A 16,973-nucleotide genomic window follows, 5' to 3' on the forward strand; every position below is an offset into this window, starting at 1 on the left:
ACATGGAAACAAAATATTCAGTTCTAAAACACATTTTCTTTTTACAACAGATAAAAAATTATTTTGTTTGGTTACGAATACACTACAAGCAACGAAGTAAAACAATGGATAAGCCAGTAGTTATTCTGACATAAAAACATTAATATTTTATACTTTCACGTAATTTTACATCATCATTCTACCGAACGTACACGGATTGCGTTTTATCAAAACGCTAAATTAGTTACTAAAAATTAGTTTCTTGGTCGAGATAAACTGTTAGTTACAACAACATTTCTATAGTTATTTTTACAACAGAACTGCAAGTAACTACAAGTTTGCTTGGGTTTGTCTTGGAAATATATTTCGCAGTACGTCTATCATAGCGTGTCGAATGTGTCTCATCTTCCAGCAGTAAATAACAGGATTCAGAGAGGAATAAAGGAATACCAGGGTCAGTGAGTAAAATAACAGACCAGTTAAAGCGGTACTTGGCAGAGATATCAGACGGGCAACTGCAACGCAATACTCTGGCAAATTACAAACTAAAAACTCGAGAAATACGTAGAATGTGCTGACAGCAGATTTTCTCTGCCTCGCAGCACTTTCAGTTTGGCTATTCTGGGCATTCTGAGCTACTTGTGCTTGTTGTACTTGAATTTGGTTCCTATGATGTTTTACAGTGAAATAAATGCTGCAATAAACATCTGCTGTAATTATTAAGGAAAAGCCTAATATAGTTATGGTAACGATGTTCGCGATTTCTTCAGAGCTCACTATCGAAATTAATGGGAAAGAAACACATAAAACCCAAATTAATATTACCGCAGTAGCAACACGCTTGTGAGTTACAAGTTCCTGATATCTGAGATGAAGATGAACAGCCGAGAATCTGTCCACACTTATGGCCACAACACTAAAGAACGAGACATTAACAAACAAAAGTGCGATGCTAAACGCGGTTCCAGTGGAATTAGTAGGACTGATCATCCGTAGGATGTGCAAAGGTTGAGCCAGTAAACCAACTCCAAGATCAGAAACAGCAAGACTCAGCAGCAATGTTTTTAAAGGCTTTGGTATCGACGAAGTTTTTCTCATGGCGTGGATTGTTAAAATGTTCAACATGATGGCGGTGTAGGCTGAGAAGGCGTTGAACACACAGTTGACGATGTACGATGAGTAGAGTGGGTCAGTTTCATTCATTATACAGCTTGAACTTTGAAAAAGAAGAGCACCGAGTGATGGTACAGTGAAGTTGTACCATGGGCTGAGTTGTGCACGAGTTGGTTTGATCTTAAAAGATGTAGACAGCTGGCTGGTTTAAGTGCTTTTTTACTCATTTTCATCTAGGACAGATCAATACGTATACCAAATGATTTTTTGACTTTTTTGTTTGAATTAATGACTAACTTTCCTTTGCCGCGTCACTATTGCCAGAGACTGACGAAAAAACCTAGTGAAATAGAACTCTATCTAAGGTACGTTTTAGACGTTCATATGCCAAAACTGACATTCTAATTTTGCATTTTCCATCAAAATGTCAGTTAGAAAAAGGTGTTATACTTGAATTTGAATTTCCATTGAAAATAGAAAAATTGAAAAAAAGTTGAATTTCAATTTGAATTTGGATAACATAGAAAGGTGAGATTTGGACTCTATTTAGTTCTCGAAATAGCCATAGTAAGTTGTGTAAAGTACATCTAAAAGCAATATATGTATTATTTAAAACTGAAGACGATTTGTTTTGTTAACCGAAAAACAACTTAAAAGAAAACAGAAGGCGGTTCCTGAGCAAGCATTATTTCTGATTATGGCTCAGATAGTGACTTGTCCAGGAAAAGACTTGGCACCTTTATTTCAAATAAGCGCAAAACAGAACAATCTTTCAAGAGACACGTTTGAAAAAAGTTTTGTCTACTGTTCAAAGTCCTAACTTTTATCATAATATAAATTAACTGCTTTTGCTCATTAGCTTTCACGTGATATGCTTTTAGTGACAACCTCGCCTGTCCTGGACCTGTCCCCGTTTGCCTGAAAACCGGTTAGCTCCTTTGAATCGAGATTTAATTATATATCGAAAGTCGCAATACTGTGTTTGACCACATTTCCAAACACCAGAAAGAGAGTTGAATAAACGACGCGCAGCGGAGTATTTTTGACAAACTTCGAGGTGTTAGAAACTTGGTTTAACGCTGTCTCAAGTGTTTCGTATATCTTTTCAATCGAAATTAAAACTAAGTAGAAAACGGAGAAATAAAATCGTAAAAACCTATGCTAATTAGGTCAGATATCCAAATACGTCATGGCCATGTTTTATTTTTACACGTATTCCATAAATGAAGCCGAGATTATCAAATGTTCCGCAACTGTTGTAGACATCGTTGCAGGCTAGGTTGGTTCGAATTTTTACACGCAAAATTCTTGATGAATTATTTGCAACTTTATCGCAATTTTTTAACACAAAATTAGCGAAAGCAATAAACGCCGTTTCGACATCGTCGGGATGTTATTGTCAAGCCAGTAAATGTTTAGGATAGTTGTTGCATCATAAATAGTGATCTATTTTCATCAAAAGAAGATCAAGGTAAGTAACTCGATAGCTCGATCTTCTCTTGATTTTCAGCCATAATTTCTCCTGATCACGGGGGTTTACTTTTGGAGATAAATTTAGGATTAATTTTAAGGAATGCATCGACTTTGTAACGAGATAGAGTTTTACAATTTCTCAATTTGAAAAATCATTTGGTTGTTGTCTCCACTAGTGTGGAGATGCCTACCCCACCCACTACCTTAAAGATGGACACAAAATATTCAGTTCTAAAACACATGTTCTTTTCACAACAGATAAATTTTATTTGGTTACGAATACACTACAAGCAACGAAGTAAAACAATGGATAAGCCAGTAGTTATTCTGACACAAAAACATTGATATTTTATATTTTTACATAATTTTACGTCATCAGGCTGTCGAATGTACACGGATTACGTTTTATCTAAAACGCTAAATTAAGTACTAAAAATTAGTTTCTTGGTCGAGATAAACTCTTTGTTGTAATAATGAACGTTCCTGAAGTTATTCTTACAGCAGAACTGTCTAATAACTACAAGTCTGCTCAGTTCCGGTTCGGAAATATATTTCGCAGTACGTCTATCATAGCGTGGCGAATGTGCCTCATTTTCAAGCTGTAAATAACAGGATTCAGCGAGGAATTAAGGAACACCGGGGTTTTTGAGAAAAGACCAGTTACATGTAAAGCGATAGATGGGGGAGACTATATCAAACGGGCAACTCCAACGCAATATTGTGGGAAATAGCAAAACCAAAAACACGAGATATACGTAGAACACATTTCTCTTCCTCGCAGCACTTTCTGTTTGGCTATTTAATTCTTTGCTATTTGGAGGACTTGCATTTGGTTTGTTTGATGGCGTGCAGTGAAATACATTCGAGAATAAATAATTCCGGTAATAATAAAACAAAAGCCTGAAATAGAAGCGATAACCACGTTATAAAGGTAAACAAATCAACTAATGACAAAAATACACTTAAAACGAAAATTGAGATCATCATAAGGTCTCATAACAACAGCACGCTTGTGAGCCACAAGTTCCTGATTGTCTGAGATGAAGATGAATAGGCAAGAATCTGTCCACACTTATGGCCATCACAATAAAGAACGAAGCATAACCAAACAAAGCTCTGATGCTGTTAAACGCAATAATTATGAAATAAGGAGGATTTACCATCAGAGCGATGTTCAAAGGTTGAGTTAGTAAACAACTCCAAGATCAGAAACAGCAAGACTCAGGAGCAATGTTTTTAAAGGTTTTGGCAACGACGAAGTTTTTCTCATCACGTGGATTGTTAAAATGTCCAACATGATGGCGGTGTAGGCTGAGAAGGCGTTGAACACACAGTTAACGCTGTGCGATGAGTAGAGTGGGTGAGTTTCATTCATTACGCAGCTTGAACTTTAAAAAAGAGCTGTGAGTGATGTTACAGTGTAGTTGTACCGTAGGCTGAGTTTTGCACGAGATAGTTTGATCTTAAAAGACGTAAACCTGATTTAAGTCTTTTATTACTACTTGCCCTCTAGAAATGATGAATTAGGAGTACTAAACTGGGATCTGTTTTGGTGTAAAGATAAACATCAGATTATAAATGTGTTGAGTTTGCATTCGCGAAACAACTTATGTCACGATTGTATTTTTCCTGTTCTCCTTTCTGAAATCGGATTCACTAAGTTTGCTTTCCCCTAGCGCAGACTGTGTGATTTTATAAAATGACGAGCTGGTTTTAAATACTACGTTCAGGTAGAACTGATGAATACAGGTACCAAACTGGCATCTGTTTTCATGTAAAAATACATTCCAGTTCAAATTAAGTGAATTTTTTGACATTTTTGTTTAAATTATTTAATGACTTCAGTAGTTTTCGTTTTGGGCATCACTATTGACAGGAATACGAAGATATCAAGTAAAATAATAAATAATACTTAACGCAAGGTATATTTTTTAAGCGTTAAAATACAGAACTTGACAGTCGAATTTTGCATTTTCCATAAAAATCACTGGAAAAGTTAAAAATTTACAGAGTATGTAAATAACATGTAATTAACATGTAAATAATCAAAAAGAGACTGTAAAGAATAATTTACATGATTTTTCCCCTTTTACATGTTTTGGTGGTTTCATGTAAAAAACATGTAAATATTTCAAGTGAAACATGTAAATGAGGAAGAAAACACTGTAAATGTTTCAAAGCCAAGGGCTAAGATCATGTAAATAACATGTAAACTGTTCCTGCAAATACTGTAAATAGCCTGTAAATTTCTTGTGATTCAACCTGGAAACGCGTAAATAACACGTAAATTTAATACAGGGAGGCTGCCAAAATACTGTAAATAACATGTAAATAAAAAAGGGGAGGCTGTAAACAACATGTAAATAGAAAAAGGGAGGCTGGAAATAACATGTAAATCGGAAAAGGGAGCCTGGAAATAACGTGTAAATTGAAAAAGGGAGCCTGTAAATAACATGGAAATCAAAAAAGAGAGCCTATAAAAAAAAAAATCGAAAAAGGGAGCCTGTAAATAACATGGAAATCGAAAAAGGGAGCCTGTAAATAACATGGAAATCGAAAAAGGGAGCCTGTAAATAACATGGAAATCGGAAAAGGGAACCTGTAAATAACATGGAAATCGGAAAAGGGGAGCCTGTAAATAACATGTAAATCGAAAAATGGAGTGTGTAAATAACATGTAAATCGAAAAAGAGAGCCTGTAAATAATCATGGAAATCGAGAAAGGGAGCCTGTAAATAACATGGAAATCAAAAAAGGGAGCCTGTAAATAACATGGAAATCGGAAAAGGGAGCCTGTAAATAACATGTAAATTGAAAAGGGGAGCCTGTAAATAACCTGTAAATTAAAAAAGGGAGGCTGCAAATATCCTGGAAATTGAAAAAGGGAGCCTGTAAATAACCTGTAAATTGAAAAAGGGAGCCTGCAAATAACCTGTAAATTGAAAAAGGGAGCCTGTAAATAACATGTAGATCAAAAAAGGGAGCCTGTAAATAACCTGGAAATTGAAAAAGGGAGCCTGTAAATAACATAACTTGAAGAAAAATGCATAGAATGTACGGTTTTATTGTAATCAAATCTGTTGACCTTAATTATAATAGTAGAAAATATGCAAATTTATACAGAATCAGAAATTTATTGCAATCAGTACAAACTCAGTAAAATTCAAATAGTTTGTATATGCCTTGAATAAGGTTTACAATGTATATATTACAACAAATAAAACATGTTTTCTTTTCTTTCTATCCATAACAAGACGACTTAAATGTAATTTTGTGCATGGCCAAAATATTTCAAAATACCATGACTGAGCTCCTTAAACCGAATTCAAGCACTTTTCAAGAAGACTACTAAAATTCAAGACCTTTTCAAGATTGTGCGAAACCATGTCATATTCAGCTCTATTTAATTCATAAATAATAAAGTGATGAAGAACTATACTGTTGGCAGCTACAACTAGTAAAAATTTTGCAATTTAGGTGTATTACTAAATTAAAATTGTTTGCAAATGGATACCTGTCTTAAATTTATACTAAATACACAAAGTCAAATGTAACAATGATAATACCTTTGTCATAAAATGAATGAATAAACTGTTTTTTCTTACTAAGTAATTAATGTAGGATTAAATTAGCTTTAATAATTATTATGAAAAATGTGGGAGGCACAATGGCCTCCTAGTTACATGTAGTGCACTCAACTCCTGATCACGTGGTCCGGGTTCAAGCCTTAGGTGGGTACATTCTGTTGTGTTGTCGGGCAACACACTTTACTCTCAGTGCCTCTCCACCCAGGTGTAGAAGTGGGTATCAGCAAATTTAATGGTGGGGTAACCCTGCAATGGACTGGCATCTCATCCAGGGGGAGTAGAAATAGTCCTACTCGCTTCCTGTTACAGAAAGCGGGATAAGCTCCAGCCTGTTGGGCCATGTGGGTCGTATGCAGACTTTACCTTTACTGCATTATGAAAATTACTGCAATGTAAGTGTCAAGTATTGAGCAACTTTTTTCGTAGAGTGAATTGTTCTTTTGAAATAACAGAAAATGGGAAGAAAAAAACCACAAGATAGAGATTGACATTTTAAATTCATCATAAAAACATTCATGCCAAAGGAATACTACATTGCATAACATAAAACAAGGCTTCTGACATCTTTTAGGCTATGTTTACAAAGTCACAGTTTCCTTCTTTTTCCAAAACTGTACGGAATCCAAACAGTACAAACATTTTGCATCCCTGACAAAACATTCCCTGTAAACAATATTCAGACTGGTAAAGATCCAAAATTTTACTTTTTTTTGTGATAAAACACTGTACTTAAAAAACAAAAAACAAAACAAAAAACAATTCGTAGTTCCCATAACACAACATAAGTTAATAAATTGTTGTTCTGGTACTACACGTATGTAAACATAGCCTTTTCTTTTTACGATGAAATCTTGTAGCTGCTGTATTGAACAATAAGTATCAACCTAGCAATCTAAAATATTTAAATTTAATGCTAATTAACTAACACAGGTAGGTGATACTTCAAAGCATTAAAAATGTTTAAGGTGGTTGAATTTATGCCAAAAAGCTTCCAGAGCATATCAAAGTGTTGAAGGTCACCATGTTAGACTGTAGTGCACCAGGGGCCCATTTCTCAAAGGTCCCAAAAAGTTTTTGCACCCAGAAAGCCATACCAAAATCTGAAATCTTATACTCACAGAGCTGTTTTATTTGCTTATTCTCAATATGAACAGAGGTTTCCTTCACACAAGAAGTTCCAGGCATATACAGCTCTTAGTTTTTAGACACAGCTCAATTAAAGATGGCTTTGTGGGCCCAAAAAGTTTCCGGGGCCTTCAAGAAATGGGCCTTGGACTCCTTATAGACTGTTTAAAAATTGGCTTAATATTTTTCTGAACGGATTTAACCCCAGTCGCTCGAATGGCATTCCTATCGATCTTGAATGCATGACAAACAGCAAGCGAATGGTCTTTAGCCGTTCGAACAGATATGTGTTGGTGTATATTTTCGTGAGAGGTCATAATAAAAAAGAGATTAAAACTCTCAGATTTACAGTTGGGGATTTCATTGTTTATTCAAGAATGAACAACGTGACCGTCTCAACATGACATGACTGGTCAACATGACCGGCGAGTGAAGTTTTTGGCCGGTCAAGTCACCATTCTGGCCAGACATTGCTCGTTGACCGGCCATTATTTTGAGCCCTGAATATTCATCGATCAAACAGGTCTTACATCTACATCTGTAGCTGCTGTGTGACAAAAACTTTGCACCTCTGATTGGAAGGCACTGAATGTCAGAGGATGTAGAAGAACTAAACTCAAAATCTGTGGCAGTAAATATTCAACGTTCACTATCTTCTACACTGTAATATTCATGCACAATAAATCAAACTCCTATCAAACAATGTTTAAATAATAAGTCAAGTTATTTGCAGGCACAATTTGATTGTTTCTTACATGTACTTATGCTCTATTGGTGGACAAAGGTACAGATGATGTCATAAACATTTGTTTTTGTTTCTTTGTTATGTATTGCAAAGCAGATAGATTCCATGTTGTTGTGCATCTGTTCAGTAATAGATCACAGAAGACAACAAAATGTGGTAAGAACATCAGTGACACACTTGGCTAAAAAATTCACAGATTCTGTGACACACTCTGGCAATGGCTTATGTGAATATTTCTTGTTTTTACCACATTTTGATGTTATCTGTCATCTACTCAAGGCAGGAAAAAACCCAGGCCTGATTTCCTCAGCCAAGTAAATTTTGCTCTTGGGCAAGTGAAAATAGAAGTTCAGTGGCCCGGTGGGCAAGTGAAATTACAATGTAGCCTCAGTAGTCTTGTGAGTCTGACTAAAAATGCCAGCTTGATAAATGATAATTTCCAGTCATTCCATGTCAAAACTTAAGACCTAAAGCTTAGTTAATTATTAGGCTGAAAGCAAGAATTAGTTAGGAATCTGAGCGTACTTTGCTCACATTAAATTCTTGTCCTTTGATTTCCTTACTGGCCACCACATTGGCAACTAATATTTAAGTAGGGGCAAATGAAAACTAAAATTGACTGGCCCACTGGGTAAGTGACTTACAATTTTTTTTTCCTGCCCTGCTACTACTGAACAGATGCATGACACATGAAACCTACATGTATTATTTTGGTAAGAGCCCAATTTCGTACAAGTAAAATGTACAGCTGTAACAGGGCTCTAAAATGCTGTCTGGTCATCCCAGGGTAAGGCAATTGATTGAAATCGATCCATAAATTGATATAAATCAATAAATTGAAATTAATGTAAGTGTTATCAGTGTCATCAATCAATTGAAAGAAATTCATACTCACATGCTAGAGAAGTTTCAAGTTATCAATTTGATTTGACTAGATTTATCAGTCATTAGCGAATCAATTGAAAGTTGGTCTCTCTTTGTTTGTTCACATAAACTGTAGAAAAACTGTTCCTCAACACAATGCTTGATTGTAACTTTTTTATGTAGATTTCAAAGGCACTACCAAAGACCCCCAAAACATAGTCCCGATACATGTATGCCAGCAAAATATTCTGTTTACAAGATACAATGTTATGTTTTTCTGCAATTGTATTCACGATTTCATATTTCACTTTATATCTTTTGTTCATTTCTTTCTTATTAAATGTTGCTTAAACGATAAGCTAGTATCAGCAAAATCGATAATGCTTATTGAAAATTTGATCACAATCGATTACTCATGATGAATCCTTTTATTGATTTCTGATATCATTGACTAATCTCTATTGATTGTTATCGAATAATCGATTGACTATACTGTGTCATACAAGACAAGTAGATTTTCCTGCCTGGGCAAGTTACTCCTCCTTTTTTTTCAAGTCCTGTGTAGTTTTCATGACAGTTTGAGGTACATGTATACCTCTTTATAAAGTATCTTAGTTTTTTTTTTTTTTTTTTTTTTTTTGTGAAAGGAAATTCCACAACATGTAACTTACTATCAGTACCAGTGAGTGCAATGTCCATGTACAGTTGTGTATAACAGCATATTGTAACTTGCACGTAGGTACAACTGTAGACACTTGAGTAACTTCAGAATACTTACACTAGCATAAGAGAAATTTCTCTGCTGAAAATGGCACATTACATTTTAGCTTACTAGCATTCACATCAGAGGGCAACATAACCTTACAAGAGCATGCATCAGAAGGAATCATAAGGTGCATATAAGCCAATAACAAATGTCGCATGCTCTTCCTCTTTTATCGAGAACAGATCATAACAGATCATAAAGCTCTTTACGCACGTCGGGTAAACATCACCAAAGTCGATTACACAAGCAATGTAACTTCTCGTTGAAAATGACACATTCACAACCAAAGGCAAAACGAAATGTATCTTGACGTTACTTTACTCTACTCGTTCAATTTATGCAAAACTTGCTTACCTGTTGTTGTTGTTGCCTGTAATCGTTATCTTCAGCTTCTGGGTAACGGAAAACTTTGCCTTGAAACCGTGCACGGTGACGAAGCGAAGGTAGAGTGGATTTTGGCCCGCTAAAACAGAGCTCGAGTTCGATGCAAGTTCCAACGAACTGCCCAACATAGCGGGAGAACCGAGACAACCTGGTACCTAACATGAAGACCGCTGATTCCCGCTTGTTGGAGATCGGGCACTCACAAGGCTGCTATATTTAACGCTCTATTAAAATCGATGATATTTCGTTCATTCTCAACGGTTCAGGGGCACAATTGTGACCTCGAACTTTCGTGATATGAGAAATTTAATGTCTGTTGTTTTCGGATTGTTAGAAAATGTCATTTTGGGTACAGAAAAAAAGTCAGCTATCATTTTCGGAAAGGCGATAAGACCTAATGTTTTCGGGAAATGGACAAAAAAGCCCTAATAAGTTCGAGAATACTCAAGTTCCTCTAGAATAACCGAACAAATAAATCTTAACCTACAGAGCTTTGAAAGTACTCCAGATAGCCTAAAACAGCGTTCAAAAGCATTCGAGAGAAAACGGTCGTTGGGTGTCCCTGTCGGTTCCCTGCCTAACCTAACTCCGCGTCAGTTCAAACTCGGTCACCAGGGCTCTTTCCGTCTTGAACTCACACAACACGTGACGCTTTCATGGACCTTCATGAATAAACACGTACGTGTCCGAGAACTAATTTTTCTCTTTTCTAGAGACGCAAGCTTGGGACGCCTGCATGTGCAGTAACAATTCTAGTTTTATTTTGTCGTTGTGGGTGCGCGGAAAGTTCACAAGAAGACAGTTTAATGCGGTGTCGATCAATGCAGCGATTTAGTTTGGTGCATACCTTGTAACCCAACATCAATTTAAAGCACACTATTGCACACACTTGGACTTTAGAGAAGTTCAAATGCTTCAACGTAAAAGGTTTACGGAGCTTTACGGCGGTGTTACACTTTAACTTTACGCGCCTTCAAAAGGTCCCATTTATATGTTCTCGGTTACCCCCCCCCCCCGTCCCTCCTCCCCCCAAGTTTACCCTGGGCGAGGTAACTTTTCACTTATTTCTTTGCAAAATCCAACCAACCGTTTACAAGAGGATCGCGAACCTCTTGGTAACTTGGAATTTACATCATTTGAACAGTCTCCGTTGGTTGAACCGTTACACCAGAGTTATATTAAATAAGCCCACTTTTCCATTACATGGTTTTTGCAGGGTTTAAGCAGGCCTTCTCTTAAATTTAGATCTTTTTTTCTAAGGGTCTCCATTTTACATTAAGGTGATCTTTACAGGTTTTCGAAAAGCCCCCATTATCTCATTTAAATTGTTTTCACAGCCTTTGCAAGGTCCCCTTTTTAATTTACATGTTTTAACAGGCTATTTAGAGCCCCCCACCGCACCCGTGCAACTTCTAGGTTTTCCATTTACATGGTTTTTACATGTTTCTTACAGGCTCCCTTTCTTTCATTTACATTTTTTTTACATGTTTCTTACAGGCCCCCTTTTTTCATTTACATGGTTTTTACATGTTTCTTACAGGCCCCCTTTTTTCATTTACATGGTTTTTACATGTTTCTTACAGGCCCCTTTTTTCATTTACATGATTTTTACAGGGTTACAAACATAACATTTCCAGACTTTTTACAGCATTCGGTTGAATTATTTACACGTTTCTCACATGGTTTAGCAAAGCAATTTACATGTTTTTTACAAAGGCAGATACTGTAAAAGTGCGTAAAATATTTTACAGGTTTTTACACGTTCTTCAAATGATCATTGTCGACAAAGACAATGTAAATCACTATTTACAGAACATTTACATGCTGTACTAAAAGCTGTAGATTTCCTGTAATTTTATTTTACAAAACCCTAAAATGTAAATTGTAATTTACAAAGAATGTAAATCAAGATTTACATACTGTAAATTAAAATTGACATGTACATGGAAATTTTCAACTTTTCCAGTGAATGTCAGTCGGTAAAAGGTGTTTTATTTTTTAATTTGCGAAACAACTTATGTCACGATTCTAGCTTTCCTTTTCTTATTTCTAAAATCGCACTCACCAAGCTTTCTTTCCCTAATGTAGGAAAAGATTTTTGTATTTGGTTGCATTTCTCATTTTCCATAAACATGAAAGATGGAAAGAAATATATTGAATTTCAATTTGAACTTGTATAATAACGAAGAGGTGGGATTTGAACTCGAATTCGTTTTTCCAAAATGTCCATATTTTTATGTGGACAGTAAACAGAGGTATTTTCTGAAGGCGCATTCTAATGATGCTCAGATACTGACGTTCTCCATGCACAAATAAACTTCGCCACCGTTATTCCAATTAAGCGGGCCCCTTCCCTAGATCTGCCACTGCATATAATGTCCGCGGAAAAATATCCGGGCATATTTTCGCGCAAGATGGAGGCTATTGTGTTTGTTATCTTTCTAATCTTTCGCTACACGCTCAGTTCTAAAAAACTGGGGACTATCACTCGGAAATTCCCCAGTTTTAGTTGGGGCATATTCAGTCACCAATCGCGAGCGAGCTAAAATATTTCAGGGATTATAAATAAACAATAGCCTCCGTTTGCCGCGAAAATATGCTCGGATAATTGTCTGCGGACATAATCTGTTCCGAGAAACGAACAGTTTTCCGAGAGCGTAGCTCGAGTTAAACCGTGACCTTTGAGGAACAGATCGACAAATATTCGAGCATATTTTCGCGCCAAATGGAGGTTATTGTGTTTATCATCCTTCAAATATTTTTCGCAATACGCGCAGTTTGAAAAATTGGGAAATATTCCCCAGTTTTAACTGGGGCATCTTCAGTCATGTTTACAGTGCTAAATGGTGAATTTTATTTGAGGAAAAAATAGGGTTTCGCGGCTTTCAACTTTGAACCAAAAAAATCTCACAAAAGCGTGATGGATGAAATGTATTCTTTTTCATTCCAACTACGTGTTTGAATTAACAAAGTATCTTTCTCGAAGCTGGACTGAATTGTAATTAGGTATGTAACTGTGCATCAGCACTTCTGAACATTTTTCTGTTCGTCACTGTGTTGTAATGTAATGGTGGAAAGTCATTTACATCGATGCGCTGCCTTCAGTAAAGGTCCCATGATCAGTCCTGTCTTATATTAGTATTAGCTTTTTATTTAGTTGTTTGCCCTCCATGGAATATTCGTCGTTTAGTGGTTTAACAGAAGAATTCTGTGAAAGAAGTTGTGCTGGACACTGTTCAGTTAAGACCAGTTAAGTTCACGTTTTTCTGTATGAGCTGTGAGCTTTTCCTTTGACCCGATTGATATGTTTCGGTGCCAACATCCTACGGTTTATCTACGGAATAAATGAATGACTGTCTGCGTGAATAAAGGAGTCTCTAAAATATGTCTCTAAAATGTTTTGAAATATAAATAAAACTGATAACCGGCGGTAATGGTGAAAGAATTAATGAATTGAAGTCTCTTGATTATTAGTGATTATTGAAACGAACATACAATGATGTCAAAGACATATTGTCGTGTTTTTCACATCTTCTCTTGATTTTCACCCATAACTACTTCTGGTCATGGGGATAAACTTTCGAGATAAATTTGGGTTTAGTTCTCTACGACTGCTTGGACTTTGTAACGACGATAGTAAGAGTTTTCACAATTCCTCAACGAGAAAAAATCATTGCATGTTGAACACGCACTAACGTAGAGATGCCTACTCCACTACCTTAAATATAAAACAAAATAATTCTAAAACACATTTTATTTTTTCAACAGATATATTTTATTTGCTTACGAATGCACTGGAAGAAGCGAAGTAAGATAAGGATAACCTAGGAGTTATTTGACGTTAAAAACATTGGATATTTTATATTTTTACATCACTTATGAACTGACTAAAGTCTGCCGGATGTACATGAGCTATGCTGTATCAAAAACGCTAAACTAGTGAAAATTAGTTTGTTGGTTGAGACAAACTGTTCGTTGTAATAACATTTCTAAAGTTATTTTTACAACAGAACTGTCAAGTAACTACACGTCTGCTTGGGTTTGTCTTGGAAATATATTTCGCAGTACGTCTATCAAAGCGTGTCGAATGTGTTTCATCTTCCAGCAGTAAATAACAGGATTCAGAGAGGAATTAAGAAATACCAGGGTCACTGAGTAAAAATACAGACCATGAGATATCAGACGGGCAACTGCAACGCAATACTCTGGTAAATTACAAACTAAAAACACGAGAAATACGTAGAATGTGCTGACAGCAGATTTTCTCTGCCTCGCAGCACTTTCAGTTTGGCTATTCTGGACGTTCTGAGCTACGTGTACTTGTTGTACTTGAATTTGGTTCCTATGATGTTTTACAGTGAAATAAATGCTGTAATAACCAACTGCTGTAATTATGAAGCAAAACCCAGAGAGAGTGATGAGAAGCATGATAGCGAGTTTTTTAGAACTCACCATCAAAATGAATGGCAAAGAAACACATAAAACCCAAATTAATATTACCGCAGTAACAACACACTTGTGAGTTACAAGTTCCTGATATCTGAGATGAAGATGAACGGCCAAGAATATGTCGACACTTATGGCCACAACACTAAAGAACGAGGCATTACCAAACAAAAGGACGATGATGTTAAACGCGGTTCTGGTGGAATTAGTAGGATTGACCATCAGAGCGATGGACAAAGGTTGAACAAGTAAACCAACACCAAGATCAGAAACAGCAAGACTCAGCAGCAATGTCTGTAAAGGCTTTGGTAATGACAAAGTATTTCTCATCGCATGGATTGTTAAAATGTTCAACATGGTAGCGATGTCGGCTGAGAAGGCGTTGAACACACAGTTAACGATCAACGATGAGTAGAGTGGGTCAGTTTCATTCATTGTACAGCGTGAACTTTAAAAAAGCGCACTGAGCGATGTCACAGTGAAGTTGTACTGTAAGCTGAGTTGTGCACGAGCCCGTACACGAGATGGTTTGATCTTAAAAGACGTAGACGGGCGGCTGGTTTAAGCTCTTTATTATTACTTCCCATCTAGGACTGATGAATAAGTATACCAGATGATTTTTTGACAATTTTGTTTGAATAAGTGACTTAATTTTCTTTATGAGCGACACTATTGCCAGAGAAACCAAAATACCTAGTAAAATAGAAGTTAATCTAAGGTACGTTTTAGACGTTCAGATGCAAAAGCTGACACTCTAATTTTGCATTTTTGATTAAAATGTCAGTTAAAAAAAGGTGTTACACTTAATTTTGAATTTCAATGGAAAATTGAACAATTTAAAAAAAGTTGAATTTCAATTTGAATTTGCATACCATAGAAAGGCGGGATTCGAACTCCATTTAGTTTTCGAAATGGCCATGGTAAATTGTGTAAATTACATTTAAAACTAATATATATATATATAAACGGTTATAAAATGCCTCAAGCCAACAAAGAATGCCACTGCGTCAGGAGGATCAATGAAGATTCACAGTCCAAGCCTCACCGCAAAAATGAATTTAAAAACGTTTGATAAAGCAAGGACGGACAACTTCTGACGGTAAAAAAAGTTAAAAAGTTAAAAATTTAATAGAAAAACGTTTCGGTCTTAGACCTTCATCAGTTACAAGAGAAAAAGGACGAAAACTAAGTTTAAATACAGTTACATATATATATATATATAATTAAATTTTTAAACCTTTTTTTAGATTTCTTAGATTTTTTACTGTATATATATATTTTTTTTCGCTCGAAGTTGTCCGTCCTCGTTTTCCACAATTGCCTACAAATTTCATTACTCGAGGTTTGGACTACGAATCCTTTTGGATCCTTCTGGCGCGTGGCATCCCTGTTGGCTCGAAGCATCTTAACTTATATATATATATATATATATATATATATATATATATATATATATATATATATATATATATACATATATATATATTATTTAAAACTGCAGACGATTTGTTTTGTTAACCGGAAAACAACTTAAAAGAAAACAGATGGCTTTTCCTGAACAAGCATTCTAATAATGGCTCAGATAGTGACTTCCTTCGCAAAAGACTTGGCACCTTTATTTCAAACAAGCGCAAAAAGAACGATCTTTCAAGAAACACGTTTTAAAAAACTTTTGATCCTTTTTGACCACTGTTCAAAGTCCTAACTTTTATCATAATATAAATTAACCGTTTTTGCTCATTAGCTTTCACGTGATATGTTTTTAGTGACAGCCTCGCTTGTCCTGGACCTGCCCGTTTGCCTGAAAACCGGTTAGCTCCTTTGAATCGAGATTAGTAATATATCGAAAGACGCAAGACTGTGTTTGATCACATTTCCAAACACCGAAAAGAAAGTTGAAAAAACGACGCGCAGCGGTGTATTTTTGACCAACTTCGAGGCGTTAGAAACTTGGTTTAACGCTGTCTCAAGTGTTTGGTATATCTTCTCAATCAAAATTAAAACTACGTGGAAAAAGGAGAAATAAAATCGTAAATTAGGTCAGATATCCAAATATGCCATGGCCCTGTTTTCCTTTGATTAAACTCAATCAATTATTAAGGATTTGAAATTATTAAATGAAGACTAAGGGCTCAAATGAAGTTGGAGACAAACTAACTTCCGAGTTAGGATTTCGAGTTGGATGTCGAGTTGGATTTTCGAGTTGGATTTTCGAGTTAGGATTTCGAGTTGGATTTTCGAGTTGGATTTTCGAGTTGGATTTTCGAGTTAGGATTTGGAGTTGGATTTTCGAGTTGGATTTTCGAGTTGGATTTTCGAGTTAGGATTTTGAGTTGGATTTTCGAGTTGGATTTTCGAGTTGGATTTTCGAGTTGGATTTCGAGTTAGGATTTGGAGTTGGATTTTCGAGTTGGATTTTCGAGTCGGATTTTCGAATTAGGATTTCGAGTTGGAGTTTCGAGTTGGATTTTCGAGTTGGATTTTCGAGTTG

General features: G+C 35.9%; 1 long non-coding RNA gene across 1 annotated transcript in view; it reads left to right on the forward strand.

The window, feature by feature from the left end:
• Nucleotides 1–11,042, forward strand: part of LOC145489125 (uncharacterized) — a 43,129-nt gene extending 32,087 nt beyond the window's left edge. The window contains exon 4 of the long non-coding RNA XR_014049567.1: nucleotides 10,569–11,042. This is a non-coding gene — a long non-coding RNA (uncharacterized LOC145489125). The remainder of the gene's footprint in view (nucleotides 1–10,568) is intronic.
• The last annotated feature ends 5,931 nt before the right edge of the window (nucleotides 11,043–16,973 follow it).

Source organism: Orbicella franksi, chromosome 6, assembly GCF_964199315.1.
Source record: "Orbicella franksi chromosome 6, jaOrbFran1.1, whole genome shotgun sequence".
In the NCBI taxonomy this organism is placed as follows: Eukaryota; Metazoa; Cnidaria; class Anthozoa; order Scleractinia; family Merulinidae; genus Orbicella; species Orbicella franksi.